Genomic DNA, 17,097 nt, shown 5'->3' on the forward strand with positions numbered 1-17,097 from the left:
TCCCACGGTACGTGGGATCTGCCGATTGTTTTCTCATTTCATCTTTACCACGATGGTGTTTCATGCCAGGGCCCACCAATAATTCAGTCACGTATTTCCGTCACGGAAATGACGCCGAAAAAATGCACACGATCAGATGACAAATAAACAATGGTCCATCGAGGGGAGTCGAACCCACGACCTCTCGGTCCGCGAAAACAGATGCGATGCACGCTATCCACTGTGCCACGTCACAGACTCTGGAAGCATGACACACGCGCCGTTTGCATCTCACTTTCCTTTCACAGTGTTCTTGGTCGGCCGGGTGGTGTCCGGGTCTGGGAGAAGTAAAGCGAAGTAATGCATCATGACCGTGGCCTCCGTGATTAGTTTCTGCAACGCGTCACTGCTACGCGTCCGCCCCACTCGGTGCGTTTAATACACCGCGAGATGGCGACATTAGCCCAAATCTCGGCCTCGCTCATAGCATTCATCTGCGTTAAATATAGCTCAGCGACGCGTGCCTGCCTCGCCTGGCTGTAACCGCGTTCCCCGCTTATGCTCGCCCGGAGAAAAATCGCAGCCGGGTTAAAGAGGAGACACCAAGCGCGTTGCATTTCCCTCTAGTCCGGCCGTGATGTTCAATAACTGATTGTTATGGCACAGGATGGCGGCCTTAGCCCAAGTTATCCGTCCTATCAGCGATGCCCTTAGCTGTTACACCGCTTTCTCTGATTAGGCTCTCACATTAACTACTACAGCTACCACAAAAGGTTTGTTCAATCATTGATCATGGACGTTAGTCTTCGGGATGGAGATTTAACACCAAGCGTCAACGTGGGTGCATCCACGTTAAACGGTGCTATAGCTGCCAAACACCAATTGACATTGTACAAGCTCTCACATACCAATGTGCAGTAAACATTTAACTACATCTGTAAGTTCACGTTCTAGTGTAGTGTGATACCGATTCCTATGACGAAGAGATCAACCTCGTTTTTTTCACACCAGGACTGCCGTTGTTTTTGTTATAAAATGGCGTTCTCTAAAGGCAGAACTTCTCGCCACTTCGACTCAACTACCTTCAGGTGGTGCCCTCACCAATTCGATCAGAAGTCATCCAGACCGTACACGACGACCCGACGGCTGGAAGCCTCGGTATTTCCCGCACGCTCGCAAGAATACAGGAAAAGTGGCCGCGCCTTGCCGCCCTTGCCGCCGCCGTAGCTCACTACGTAAAGACCTGCCGAGAATGTCAGCGACGCAAGACACCGCCGACTAGGCCAGCCGCACTTCTGCAGCTTGTCGAGCCACATCGACGGCCTTTCCAGCAAATCGGGATAGACTTACTGGGGTCGTTCCCTAGGTCGAATTCCGGAAACAAACTGGATCATCATAGCTACCGACTACCTCAACCGCTAGGCAGAGACAAGGGTCCTGCCCAACGGCAGTGCTGCTGAGGTAGCCAAGTTCTACGTTCAGAATATCGTCCTGCGTCAAGGCGCCCCAGAGGTCCTCATTACTGAAAGATGCATAATCTTTACTTTGGACATAACGGTGGCTTGTCTGGCATACAGCCAGACAATCACCGCCAGACCACCGCCTACCGCCCACAGACTAATGGCATCACCGAGCGCCTAAATCAGACCATAGCCGATATGCTGGCCATGTATGTCCACGTTGAGCACATGAAGTGGGATTCCATCCTTCCATATGTGACCTTCGCATACAACACGGCCGTACAAGAAACAACGCAGATGACGCCATACCAGTTAGTATACGGAAGGAGCCCAGCAACGACGCTCGACGCAATGATGCCAATTGCCATCAACGAAGGCAATCTCAACGTCGCCGCTTATTTGAAACGCGCCGAAGAATCTCGACAGCTCGCCCACCTGTGCAGCAAGATCTAGCAGAGGGTCGACAGCCATCACAATTATTCTTCGACGACCCCATATGGAATGCCATCCCGGTGAGTGTGTGCGGGTCTGGACGCCGATACGCCAACGGAGACTTAGTGAGAAGCTTTTTCCAAGATACTTTGGGACATACGAGGCACTCCTAAAGCTCGGCGCTCTAGACTGCGCGGTTATCCCGGACGGCATTACGAACTGTCAACGGTGCGGCGTACGAGGTGAAGTCGTCCGTGTCGTGCACCTTAAAGGGGGCGTGAAGCACCCCTTGGGCTCGTTGAAAAAAAAACATCCTGCGGAATGGAGACACGGCTATGAACTTCTCAGCCAAATATTGCACTCGTGCGCGCCGCGTAAAAGCTACAAGTGGAGCGCGAATTTGCTGTTTTCTCAGGCGCCCTCTTTTCAAACAGAGGTTGGACAGAGGCTCGTCGGTGGGCGGGGCGCTTGTCAGTTCACGTCAAGGATCTGTTTTTCTGCTTCCCAAAAGACATAGCATCCTTAGTGGCTAATAGCCGACATAAATCAAGAGCGGTGTTTGGATCAGATGCGCTTGTTCCCGTTGACACTATGTAGAATAGTTGCTGTAGTTAAATAAACAGGCTGAAATATAGAAAAACTTTGTCGCGAGGTTTCCAAAAAGGTGACTCACTTCCAGTAGAGGTTAACTGTCGTCTGCTGAACTAAGCGCGCCCGCGCACAGTTGAGCGTAACCTAGATTTGACCACACTGCCTTTTCGGTACCACAGCCTCTTGTGCCTCGCTTGTTTCGATTTTCAATGTCATAAATGGCCTCAAGTCTTACAAAACATGTGTGTGGCGTTGACTTTAAAACGACACAAATCTCGTGCTGACTTGATCAGTGCGTGCAGAGATGGAGTTGCAAGCAGGTTCTTAAGTAACAGGCCGGAGTGCGGCCCCTCGTGAAACATGAAGGTTGGAATTATAGCTGAGGGTTTTAACAATATAATTTATTTGACATAGAATGCACATGATAATTTAAGCTCTGGATAATACACTTCACGTCAAAAATATCTCTAAGATCGATTCAGCGGTAAGGTCGAAATGATATAACCTGAATTTCACTGTCAACTCACTGAGAGAACTTTTACATCCAGTCGTCTTCAGAGAACAACCATAGGCCTGTGTTTACGCTTGCGTAAGGCCACTACATAATTTGTGGGGCGTCATGCAGGCTGAAGTGAACCCCTTCGGCTCCGAATTCTTCGGTTCGTCGTGCCGTGCCGTTATAAAAATGATAAACGTGTGCCTTCTTGAGTGCTTTTCCATATATCGGCAATGCTTCACTCGTCCTAAATTCATGGATACCTGAGTGAGAAAGGTATCTTCAGTTGGCCTAACGTACGTGCATTCCATGGGCGCATGCTGTGGAGCAATTTTAGTAATTCCCGCGAGCTGTACGCGTCCAGTGGCAGCAGCGTGTTTCGAGCTGTTCTAAGGCCGTCTGTGTAATGTCTGGGCCAGCCGCCGCGCAGAACACCCCAGAGACGAGAACGAGACACTGAGAAACATGTCTTTATCAATCCAAGACTCGGCCGCGACTGCACTTGTACTTGTCCCTTGTGAACGTCCATGTGTACTTGCACTCCCCTTGCACAGATGACAAAGCACAAATTAAAAAAAATAGTATGTATTACAGTCCTCGTCAATGAAACATATGTTCTTCAGAAAACAATGGTTCGTTCGAATTGCTAGTATACTACATTGACAGCAGAAGACAGGTTGCTTGTTTGCAATTCAGAATTTTACATACATATGAAAGAAACATGAGGACTATTGCAAACAGGCACAAAACTGAAAAAAACTCGGTCATATGTGCATTCTCTCGTCCACCTGCACATTGTGTTGAAGTTCACATACACCAGGCACCTTCAATTATGCTACGATTGATGAAATATCACCCAATCTACGTTAGAACACAGTGATGACTTGTTGCCTAACTGCAGGTCACCTATTTCTCTTCCACAATGTGTTATAATCTGTAAATCATCTCTTCCACTTCTTTGATAATAAAATACAAGCCGTTGCATTGAGCGAGCAGTGTTTGTCCAATTTGCATTGCATGCAGAACTTCATTTCTTCCATCTGCATGCACGACAAATAGTCATAGCTCAACTGATACAAGAAACAGTGTTTGCACTATTTTATTGGAATCAAAACAGTAGCAGTTCTTGTGTCAGTGTAAGGATATGTATATTTTCATTTTTGTGCACAGAACCTGCACCCAATACTGAACACATGGAACAACATACACAGTGCAGCCCAAGCACTGTATATAATTCACAGCATTAAAGCAACGTGAAAGTAGTGCGTAAAACCTCCTCATAATCCTATTGACATGTGCACTTCATAGTGCCAGTATCTAAGCACAATCCAAAGAAATGGGATGCACAAGCATGTTGGATGTCAGCCTACACATGAAGGCAACTAAATTAGCACAATAAGGCTAGCTTTATATTTGAGAAATATGCAACCATGCAGATAGGCAAGTTCCAGTTATTTTTCATTGCATTAGTTTGCACTATGACATCAAAACATGTCGCACATGGTCATATAGTTGACTTTTCTGTCTAAAATTTATTGTAGATCCACTTATCACGATTTATTAAAGAATTCAGCAATGCCCACAAAATGACAACGCTGCCTTCATATATTGCTGCACATGTTTGTTCACAGATATCTCAAAACTAACGTGAATTTCTGGAATTATGCTTGGGAACTTGTCGCTGTTATCAGATAACTACAATGTACCAATACTTCTATATGCATAATTAATACATCTATGTTTGCAATATATCTATGCCAGCTAGTGCCATCTGCAAGGTAGAGTTCTTCATCTTTAATTGCGCACTTTATGGCTTATGTATAATTGACACATTGAAAAATAAGCCCAGCATTATGGCTGCAAGGTAAACTTGACATGAGGTAATCACATGCTCAAAATTAAAAATTTCCTCTAAATAGTTGCTGATGGCTTGGTACATTGGATCCTAGGAATTGATATGCCATGAGGTTGAATAAAATTTGACCACGCACCTATACAGGCTGTAAAGCAGTCAGTACTTGAAGTTCATAGTTAAAAAACGGGAGAACAAAACCACGGCACACATAGAAGTCAAGGGGACAGGACGACGAGGTACTAGCAACGGAATTTTAACACGTATTTCACTTTTTTAGACATGTTTTTACATTTTCTGCGACTGCGTGATCCTTTAACTTGTAGTTTTTTCACACTGTATGTGCATATCATTCTGTGGTCTCCATTATACTTCAGTTGCTAGTAGCGCATTGTCCTGTGCCTTTGATTCTCATTTCTCTGTGTTGTGGGGTTTTTTTGCACTTTCTTTAACTATGAATACACATCAACTCGCCCAACTGTCCATTTTAGGATAAAGCCGGTTCCACTAACCGTCATTTTGTACAATGCGAAATTTTCAAATGCACATGCTACTGGAAAGGTTGGAAGCAGTATCATGCATAACGCTGCATAAATCCCAGTATTTGCCGAAATGCTGTAAGATGTACGAAATATACGACACAGTGTATAGCAAGGCATAGTGAAGTGTTCCCACAATACAATGCCTCGTACACAAGCAGTGGGCGAGCAACTCTTGCTGCTTTGCCAGAAATGTCTTCCTGAAAATGATACGAAAAAGAAGTTCATTAAGCTTTCTGTGTCCATAAAAATGAATTTCCTGCCAAGCACTCATACTTGACTTTACATATTGCAGACTTTTTAACAAAAAGTGACACAAATGCAAAATTGTGAGGCAGCTGAGTAGTTACTTGTGAACTTTTCAGTTAAAGTGCACAGCGCGCAAAATACACGAAGGAAAAGAAATGCGAAAGAACAACACAAGCGTTACTCTTTTCTTGTGTACCACTATTAGGGTAGATTTCGATGTCAGTGAAGTTAGCATTGCTAAAACTGCTGCTTGGGCGATTTGGTTCATGATTAAGTTACATTTACCAGCACATAAAAAAGACGGAACATTTAAGAAGGACACACACACACAACAATGTGTGTGTGTCCTTCTTAAATGTTCCGTCTTTTTTGTGCTGGTAAATTGATTTAAGTTGGCATTATAGCGTAAAGGGGAGTCAACGTTACTCAGGTTCACTTTGCACTTAAATACGTTGGACACTAGCTTCTTGATCAACCACAGCTACTCTGTTTAGGACTGAACATTTGTCGAACTGGTATTGGTTCATGACAAAAAATTAACAGGGTACTTGTAATAACGACAAAAGAAGACCTGGACACAGTACCAGCGCTTTTACTTTGTCAGAAATTGTGTTAACAGTGAGAATACTGTGTACAGATGATAAGCACTACGGCAATATAATTCAAAACACAATAACGAGAGAGAAGAAACAAGGTGATTCAACAAGGTGGTTCAACAGGCTTAACTGACTTTTTATTTCAATGTGAGTAAAATAGCCTTGCACAACTAATACGTCTCCTAAAGGCTATAAATATGCATATGTAATCCTGGCAAGTTCCAGTTCTTATATGTGATAAGTGACGTGACAATACCATAAAATGCATGTTCTTCACAATACACATTGTCAATTAGCGAATGTCTGTCACATCAAACGGCCATAATTATGTTTCATTATTGGTCATATTTATGTGACGATTATGCCACATAGCGTGCACAAATTTACATCGAGACGGAGGGTCAAAACAAGCAAATCCAAGCATGAAAACAGCAAAAGCAGAAAACACATTTGGCCTCAGTGCACATTTCACCACATGACAGCGTGATCATAGCGGCTTTCTTTTACTTCAGTGTATACTACTTGAAAGCACACTGCTTCATTTATGCTTATCGCAAGGAAGGAAATTATATTGTACAAACTTCTTGTTTCAATGCGCACTCGCGGATCGATTGGCTTGCCGTGCGAAAAACATGTACTATATTCACATGAGTTTCTAAACACGCACAACACATCGTCGCTGTGTGACCTTAATGATTTCTCCTTTTTAAATTTTTCGTTGCACTTTTCACACGACGCAATCTGAAGAACTACACCTACAGCTGCCCGACCGACGATACGGACGCGCGACCGTAGGAAACTAAGTATTATTATCTATGTGTTCCCGATAGTACCGGCAATTAATACAGTGTGCCCATCATCTGCTTGGTAATATACACTGCGGCTGGCTCCCTTGAGTCGCTGGGTCGTCGTCACACCATATCCCACCCGCAGTAAGGCATATTGCACTGTCGTAAAACCACGAATTTCAACGCCCAGCGGCGAGAGCAGTCACAAAACGCGCGCACACGGCCGACAGAGCTGGGCAGTTCAGAAGTGGTGCTCACAAGGCCAAGGTAATCTCATGACTGCTTTGCTTGGGCATGCTTCACGCTGCTGGGACCAGCTTAAAAGGACTCTCTTCTCGCGTTTCTTTCTTTTTTGCCTTTTTTTTCCGTCGCGACGCTTTCTCAAGTCTCGCTTGTATTCCGACATGTCTGATTCTCTGATTTACTCGCTCTTGCCGACAAGCAGAAGGGTTGCAACCATCTCAAGGTCGAAGGGCATTTTATCACAGCGGCCGCTTAAAAAGAATCGCGTTTTTTAATCTTCTTTTTTCCTTCTGCGTCGCGTTTTCTCCACATCATATTTTATTACGTGCGTTTCATAAGGCAGGACGCCTTCACCATTTCGTTATCTTAAAGTGCATACTGAATGTACATGCAGAGCCAATCGGCCACATCGAGGGCTTGCCAGCTTTTTCTTTTAGTTTAACTTTGATTTGATGAATAAACGACATAAGCGATGTAATTCTTTGGTTGAAGTGCTTCGTGAACCCGGGCCTAACGGTGCAAGGTGTAACGAAAGTATCAATGCGAAGTATCAGTATCAATGCGACATAGGCGGAGTAACGACAGTATCAATTCAAATAGGTCGCGTCAGTGCTTAGACTCCAGATGCGATACACTGCGCCAGACGGCGCCGCGCAGCGAGAAGCAGCGGACCGGAACTATTAGTTGCCAGCAGCAGCCGTCAGCACCGCCGAGTCACGCGGAAACGGAACCACACAAGATTGAAGCGAGGTGACGCATTGCATTGGGCGTGACACCTCGAACGGCGCTGCCCTCTCCTGCGGAATGAAGAGAGTTGAGAGGGAATCCGTCAGATGCATGTAACGATTGCGATATCTCCGGTCCTACTTTAGTTTTTCGAAAAACAGTTTCGGCTACATATTCCTCGAAAGTGCCCGACTCATTCCAGGGTATTTTTCACACTAAGCGCGTAAGGTGGTTCATGACCCCTTTAAGCCGTTTCTTGCGCGTTAGCGAGCCTGAGGACTGTACTTTTCCTTTATTATTGCACTTTCTTTATGTATCCAATTCCGTCTTCTGTGTAAGCATCGGGACAATGCCTTTTCAGAGAAGGGCAATGCCCCACGCGCTCCTATCTTTCTATATTTATGTTACCACCCCGTTACACGTCTTAATACTGCCTTGTGCAAACCGCGGGAGAATGCTAGGGAACGTTCCCGATTATTTTGGGATCATTTTTTAGGCTTGAGCACGGAAACGCGAACAGCTGAGTCTCTTCTAGAACTAACGCGGCCACCAGTGATAAGGCTGGAAAGTTCGATGCCATATGTATAAATGTCGACGCGCCTTACCGTAGATCAGATTATCGAAGGCCGATGCTCTGTTCGCCGCTATAAGTGTACAGTGTGTGTTGTTGTAGTTTGACTTTCCGTTTCCCGGCCACTAGTTCGGCCAAAAAGAACTGTTTCATCTTGGACACACCGACTGCTCCCTTCGTTAACGTCGCGACCCCGTGAAAATACGTTATGTAGCGTGGTGGAAGAGTAAAATAACAACCAGGCGTCACACAATGCGAATCGAGTAAAGAGTGGGTCATTTAATGGTTCCCACCCATTACAAAGGGCTCAGCCATAATTCTTCATCGCCATCAGCCACAGCATAAACAAAGTGCACATCATGCCTTGCAGATGTGTAGCAGATACCTTGCCTCACTTCTCCGCATAATAGCGAGTTTTAGTATAGCGGATAACAGCAAACGCAATGATTTAGCGTTAGCGTTAGCGTTGCGTGCTCCTAACTGCGCATGAGCAGAACGTAAACGTAGCCCGAGCTCTTACGTATGAACGCTATTTCTGGAATATAGCGTTCAACGCTAACGCACGCAAGAGATCCCGTACGTAGGGCAAGATGGCGGTGCCTGTTGAAGCGAGAGCCGTCCACTTCGAATCTTTGTAGCCGTCGTCCTGCATTACTAAACTTATTCATTCCCTAATAATGTTCGTATATGATTTAGATTTGAGTAATTAGGCTTCGCCAACCGTGTACCGCCGATGAAATAGCTCCGTTTTTGAGATGCAAAGTGGATTTGCGCTGCAGAAGGCTTAGCAAGATTTGCTTGCAAGGTTCGCTCATGTTTTCTTTAGCAGCGCAGAGATGGCGACGCTGTCTCTAGTCGCCTGTTTCCAGGATACGGCCACAAGTCAAGCAGATACATGTCAGGCGTCGTTTCCCTTCATGCCTTTCGCGGCAGTGCATGAATGTGACGCGCGATGCGTCCCAGCTTAAAAAGGCCAGGTAATAGGGGTCTTGAAGAATTCTCGAACGCGGCATGTCGACAGAAACCAATGTGTCAGAACTCAACACTTCTGCAAACGCGACATGGAGACGCAACAGTGGTGACTTTGGATCAGCTCGACTTGGTGGCGCTTCTGTGGATTCTACAGTGCATTTAGTGTTTTTATGTCTAGATGGCGCCGTATGTGCTTGCGTTAGCGTTAGCGGGAATGCCTTCCGCTGTACTAAAAGACCACCAGTTGACACGCAGCGCGTTCCGTTTTAGCGTTAGCGTGGAGACGCACGCTAACGCTAACGTAAGCGTTTCCCGCTATACTAAAACTCGCTAATGACGAATAATATCAAAGCGGGTGCTTCCCTACCTCACCGGTTGAACGCAGAAAGCGCATGAGCGCGTGCACGGCTTTCTTCTGTGACGTTAAGTCCTGTCGGTGGCGCAGGATTCTTTCTTCCGAAAGAGTTCGCTCATCCAATTTATCAAGCGCGTCGCAATCAGAACGGGTCTGATAGGAACATCCTGCATGTGTGTTCATGTGTGCATTTTTTGTTTTGTTTTTATTTTATCTCACTCTCTCTCCCTGTCCTCTTTCCGACCCCTATTTCCCCACCTCTGTGCAGGGCAGCAAACCGGTTGTCAGAACCAGGTTAACTTCCCTGCCTTTTTTTCTTTTCATCTATTTCTCTCTCTCCCCCTCTCTCCCTACCTCACAAAAATTACGATGATGTATGATGTAATGGGTACCTTGCACGTGTACTTATATTAGTTGCGCCAAGGCAGTTTACAACGGGATCCAGAAAGGCCGCTCTTCCAGCCTTCGCTGGGAATGTGCTGCGGGTTCCGCGCAGGCCTGGTACTTTTTTAGAGTGCAGCTCTTATGCGCCCGTTCTTGCGTTGAGCGGCGTCGCCGTTGGCATCAGTGTAACCAGTAGAGCAAACGAGGACATAAGACAGCGAACGCGGAGTCTGTCCACATCACGAGCCACTGGCCTGCAACATCTGTTTCTTCCTCCGTCACGCGCGCTGGCCCCTCGGTCGGAGCTCACGAGCATGCAGGGCTGGCACGTGCACTGCGGTTGGCTTCGCTTATCGTAACGGGGCTCTTGGCGTTTCACTTGGTTCACGTAAACGTTCGCGACAACTGCAGTGCACGGAGTGGTTGGCGTAGCACACAACGCTAGCAGCTTCTGAGGCAATATGTAACGAATGTCACATCGCTACTACTGTGCATAGCAAAAACTTCAAACACAGTTGGTGTAGCCCCAACATGAAACGTGGTCGGAGCTTTTGCGCATGCAGGGCTGGCACGTGCACTGCGGCCGGCTTTGTTTGTCGTAACGGGGCTGTCCGAGTTCCAGAAACCTCGTAATGCATGTTTCGCGCCAAGGAAATGCTTATTTTGAAAGAAAATCACGTTTTATTGGTCCGCACCTCAAATCACCCGCATTGACGGGCGTTTTGACGTAGCAGTTGCCGTGCCCAAAGTTGCCCACCCTTTCTGCCAGGCCGCCAACGTTACGGTTCCTTGCGCAAGAGCAGCCACCAACCTTGCCAAGAGACAGCCACGGGCCACTCCGAAACTGTATAGCTCACTGTAACGGAGCTTAGCTTCGCCAGCAGCAACAGTAGAGTATCAACAGCGCGAAAATAATGAGAGCCAAGCACATGTAGCAGCCCGCGATACCGAAACCACCACTGATATGCGCAGCTCCACCAAAAAGGAACTTTTGAACCACTCGCGCCCTTCCCCATGGTAACGCCAAGAGGTTCTTTTTCAAATCAAATAGATAAAAAAGTAGCATTTTATTACGTCTTGTGATGCACGGAAGGTTCTTTTTTATTGCGACTAGCTTGATTGCTTGCGGTTCATTGTACTCGAGACTCTTGACGTCATGGGGATCATTTTCAAAATGGCTCACTCGTGGCGCACATGGTGTCCTACATTTACCTTAATTTCTCGATTTGTAGAGCACTGCTGTTGATAATATTGACGTTTTAGGCGTTATCACACATTGACCTTTCCCTCTACCATAAATTGTTATGTAGCTTAAGTGTCCCTTTAAGCTGAGCTCTGAATTCGCATTAAGCAACATCGTAACCGCCGGTGAGTTTTAGGGGCGAAATGCCTTAGGGCCGAGGCATGTCCCGTGTCCGGTGACGCGGTGGCGTCTCATTTTGCCAAGGAGTCCGCTAGGGTCGCTGCGGTGCAAAAGGGCGTATCATAATTGTGACAGTACCATATTAAACACCTAGACGCACAAGCCCTTTATACTAGTCGGCGATTTCAGTGTAGCAATTATAGACCTTAGGACCCAGCTTTGTCGTCGACGCTCACTGTCAGCTGTCATGGTGGTTAGAAAACCGTTGCTATGGTCGAAACATATCTGTGTATGTGAATCGAAAAAAAGTTTACAATAGAAGACCAACAATCGTAATTTTGACAAAACAATATAAAACACCTACAAGCACAAACCCTTCATACTAAACTCGCGGACAACTTTTCTTGGCTACGAAAAGAAAGCTATGGGGCGGAGCGTCGGCACATGTACTGCTACGCAAAGTAGTCCGGTTTGGTGCGCGCCTCGTAACGCCATGGAAAGTGATGCCTAGCGTTGCATATCAACGCAAACGCTGCTTAGCGTCTAACGCACGGCTAAAAGGTGCGAATTTTTCACGCACGCAAAAACGCAAAGTGACAACGTATAAAGTAAAAGAAATCAAATATCTTGCTTGTGTGCGCTGCGGTCTGTCTCAAAATGCTACATGTAGAAAATGAAGGAGTACGTTATATATCTCACGCAGAAAATACGGACGCAATTGTGGGACTATATTCATTAGCGGTAGGATACGTGCATTGTGGCTCTGTAGCCTTCGCTTCATTGCCAAGAAAAGTTGTCCGCGAGTATAGTCGGCGATTTCAACGTACAACCTATGGACCTTAGGACCGAGCTTTGTCCTCGACTCTTTATGTCACTTTAAAAACACGAGAGGACGCTGCTGTACAAATACGTATGTCAACGCGTTCCAGACCACACATTCTCTTTCTGCCACGGATGAAAATGAACATAAGGCGCAGCATGCGGTGGGCCGGTGGCCCATCCGGGAACGCCGAAGATAATCTACTACTCTAGAGGCGAGGGCGCGGGAAGCGGCGGCAAAACGGCAAAAAAACGACAAACGGGCGATTCACGGTGACCGAACGAACCCCGGAGTTTCGCGCACTCATCATCATTCACTTCGTGGATATGCGTTGATTTTTTGGTTTCAATAACAAAGAAGTGATTTATTTGAACTGTACAGTTCAGAGCAGCAGTCCGCTATGACCTTCATTATGTCGTAAATAGTTCTGTCATGCAAGAAGGTAATATGCTGTTTGTATCTAATGACACTCGACGCATCAAATGACGTTAGTCACCGTGCACTGCTATACGGCAGAAGGTAATTTCATTTGGTGACAATTGCAGTCGACATGCAGCTAAGGCTACGGTAAGCAAAAAAGTCAGCAGCGTGCTTTCAAAACAGCTGCGCGTATTACATTGGAATAAAAATTGCTTTTGCGTGATCATGTTCGCGCTTGAATGTTATTGCACAGCTTTCTAAACATCAAGAGAACTCGCTCATACGAAATCGACGGACGACTGGAGCCGCGTACAAAAGTAAACAATACACGTGCAAATAAAAATACATGATTACTGTAATGAATTATTTGCCTTTACTCTGCATTTTATTCGCGGTAACTATTCGGTATAAGTGCTGATGGGGGGCACGAAGACATTCGAATGAGTTCAGTGAACTCATTCATCTGAACAAGTCATTTTCCTCTAGTGGCAGATGTCCCCGTCTGTCATACTAGTAACCGCTTGAAATGTAAATGTCATTGGACGCATATGACGTTGAACCGTACCGCGTGAGAGGAGTATAAACGAGTAAATACCATTCTCCTGCTTATCGCTTAATACGGACGTCATGGTCCTTCGCTAACAGAGTTTCTTTAGCTGCCTTGATACTGTGGCCTTTGTTTACTGCTGCTTTTAACTCGTTGACGTCATGGTACCGCGGGTCACTTACGTTAACTTTGGTATATCACTTCTGACAGCTCAGGAATCTGTTTTATCTCTTGATGTGGTGACTCTCATCGAACATCGTCTGAATCTGACTGCTTTTTTCTGGTTTTATAGAGCTGCCTTACGTCTCGTCTCTGTACTTTGACCCAATTTGAAGTGTTGCTTCACAAATGACTGAGGTTACCGCTTCGGCAACTATCTATGCCTTTTTATTTCTCCTTGTTCGAAATTATTGTACTTGTTCTCAAGCGCAATCCCAAATTCCGTCGTCTTCACCTTTATTGCATTTAGGCGGGCTTGCCTTGCAGCTAAGCTGCTTATTCGCCCCGATATCTTTGAGTTGCGCCCTCTCGCGATTGACGTCAGCAGGAGGACTCGGGTGCCGCTCTTCGAGCGAGATTCGTGAAGACTGCTCAACTCTGCCGGCCAGTCGGTCCTGCTCAAGTTATTTAAACATTAGTGGTCATCTTCATAAAATAATTTGACTGAATGTTCAAGCAAAACGCTCTGCGAAATCTAGCTGAGTGGCCGTCAGGTCCACGGTCAGGGTCGGATGCTCCTGGCGTCGCCTCCTAGCCACCAATGTGTACACAGCATGTGTGGCGTGGATTTCTTTTTTGACTGGTCTATGGTCATGGCACTTGCCGGTCCGTTTTCGACACTCACTTCTGCGTTTGGGCTTCGGATTCAGTGTCTGCGTTAGAGCGCAATGTATGTATCCAGCGTGTTCGGTTACCAAGCCGGCTCCATCGCTTCACTTCCGCTGTTCGGAGTTTTAAGCACATTGCAAACGACGTTTGATGTCATTAAAACAAATTACATGATCGTTACATGGAAGTTTTTTTTTATGAGATCCAAGTTTTGAGCAGCTGCTTTGTAAGCGCGTCGTAAGTACTTGAAATTTAAGTAAGACAGTAAAACGGTCTGGGGCACGAAGAAATAGAGATGTACGATTGTGATATGAAATATTGACAAGTTGTGCGAATTTCTTTTATGCAACCTTCTTTTATTTTAATGGCTGCGTTAACAAACCGTCGTTTTCCGACTCGTTCACGGTCGTGTGATAATATGCTGAACAGGATTAGGGTAATCATACAAACGTAGATAAATACAAAGCTTTCGCATCGGAAACTCATAATAAAGTATGTTTGCATTAAAATAGTATAATTCCCTCTCAGCGGCCGATTCCTTACACAGCGTGGTGCGATCATGTTACAGCGCGTTTATTATATAGCAATCAACGGCCTAGGGCACCAAAAAGAAAGTGGCAAAGAGCACTCTTTGTGCTCTTCCTGGCCCCTTTCGCCGATTTTTCTACTCTTTACCAAGCATGCACTATCGGCCTCAAATGAAACATGAACAGCGGAGTAAGTGGCCCAAGCATTAGCAACACCCTATCGGAAAAACTACCATGGTGGATACTGGAAAAGGTGGTGGATATAGTGGAAATAATGCTGGGTATGCTGGAAATCTTGGTGTTATAGTGGACAGTGGTGGGTGGCAAGGTGTACGTTAGCTGTGTAAGGTGGAAAGGATGTTGGACGATGGTGGAGAGTAGCAGCAAAATACTGGGTAGGGGTAGGAGACAGCGCCCACTGTGGCGCGAATGGTGCAAAGCAGCGAGGGAATGGTGGGTGAGGAAAATGATGGTGTACCATGCTGCACCATGCTGGAGAAGCTGCGCCAAACACCGTCGTTATACTCGAAAGCAGTGGCAACTATGATGAGTATAATGTGAAATATTATTGCAGTGCAAATGAACAGCATTTTGGGCGAGTTGGTAATGCCTAATGGAGCAATGTAAAACTCAATAGACAGGATCGAACTTGTTTTGTATTTGTAATGCACCCCTTGTGAGCATGCGTTTTATTTATTTCTTATTGACTGACAGGAAATAAATCTACATTTTTGTGGTGAGTGGTCGAGCCCTTTGAGCTTTCGTTTTCAATGCTACATTTGTTTGCAGTCCACCTATTGTACTGATCGCGAAAAAATACTCAAGAGTGTATTGCCTAATTATTAGTAAGCTTTAATACGATTTGCCTGGCTGAGAATATTGATTCGAGCACGAAGAAAACGCAGAATTAGTGATCACTGCATAGCAGTTAAATTTTGGACTTCCGTGGGATGTACCTACCCGAGACCAGGCCTGTTGCGCTTTAACATTCGCGCTGAATTTGGTGCTCGCTCACATTTATAATAAGGTTGAAAGTAAACATCAGCATCATGTGCGCTACGGATGCAAACGTTGAGAAAAAGGTCCGTGAAATGCATGCTGCAACCGAATCACCTCGCGTAAACATATTGACAATGTACTGCAGTGTATTGCAAAAACAATTTGCGGCTTGAGCCGAGAACCTCATCTCGACGGGGGCAAGGTGCAAAGCACAGCCGTATACTTAGATTTTGGCGCACGTAAAGAGCCCCAAGTAGTCGAAATTTCCGGAGCCCCCACACTACGGCGCCTCTCAAAGTCATATCGTGCTTTTGGGACGTCGTGAAACCCCAGCAGTTATTATCTGAGCCGAGCAGCTGCTTTCCAGCTCCCTCCTCCTCGCTGTGAATATGCGGCGACGCTGGTAGCGCCTTACAACGTCGCCTCCGAGATTAATGTCTACTGCCCGTCTCTCAGGCCGTGTTCGCCATAGGCGCTGTCTCAATGGCGGCGATGACGTCACGTCCGACAGCGTCGGAAGTGAAATTTGTTTAGGCCGTGGCCACTGGCGTCGCCGCTGTCCTCCTCCCAGATTTTTCTTTCCTGACATGGCGGCGCGCTGCATACAACGTGGTCGTGGCGTGGTGATTGTGTTTGTGCTGATGCGGTTGATTTTTGTGCGTGCTTGTGCTTTGCGTTTTATGTTGCGGTCATTGACTTAGGCGGAACATCTTGAATCAGTATGATGCGCGGTACACGGCAGACTAAGTGAACTGCAGGCGCCAGCTTCCCAAGTACGATTCCTTTGTTGGTGATCATCATCGATGAAGAGTGCCGAAATAGTTTCTCGCAACGCGCGCTGTGGCATGGAGAATCGACGTGACAGTTCGTGCACATGGGAACTCACCATATTGCCTCTAGACCAACTGATGCATGCAAACGGGGTGTCAGCCAACACCGACTCGTCACATCATCTGAAGACCGGTGGACGTCGCAACGTGTACGCTGCATGTTTTTTTGAGAAAGGTAGGAGGCTTTGAGTGCTACTCTGTGCACGTTATGCATTGTTGTTGCTGTATGTGTATTGCCAAGGGATATTGAATACGGTGGTGCTGAATGTCTTTGCAGTTGTGTTGAAGCTGCTCCCGCCCGACGTTTGAGAACAGCTTAATCGCCACTGTTACAAAGTGCTTGGATATGTGAGACGGGCGCACTACCCGCCGTAAAACTGAAAGCATAGATGAAATTTTCGACAGAAAGGCGCTCGTCTTACATAGGTAGTTAACAATCGTCACTGCATTTGTAATAACCAAACTAAAAAAAGGTATTGCTACTGCCACCGGGTTGTGCTGTGACTGGGAATAGGTGAGGCGCGATAAGT

The sequence above is a fragment of the Rhipicephalus sanguineus genome, chromosome 11, assembly GCF_013339695.2.
Source record: "Rhipicephalus sanguineus isolate Rsan-2018 chromosome 11, BIME_Rsan_1.4, whole genome shotgun sequence".
Classification (NCBI taxonomy): domain Eukaryota; kingdom Metazoa; phylum Arthropoda; class Arachnida; order Ixodida; family Ixodidae; genus Rhipicephalus; species Rhipicephalus sanguineus.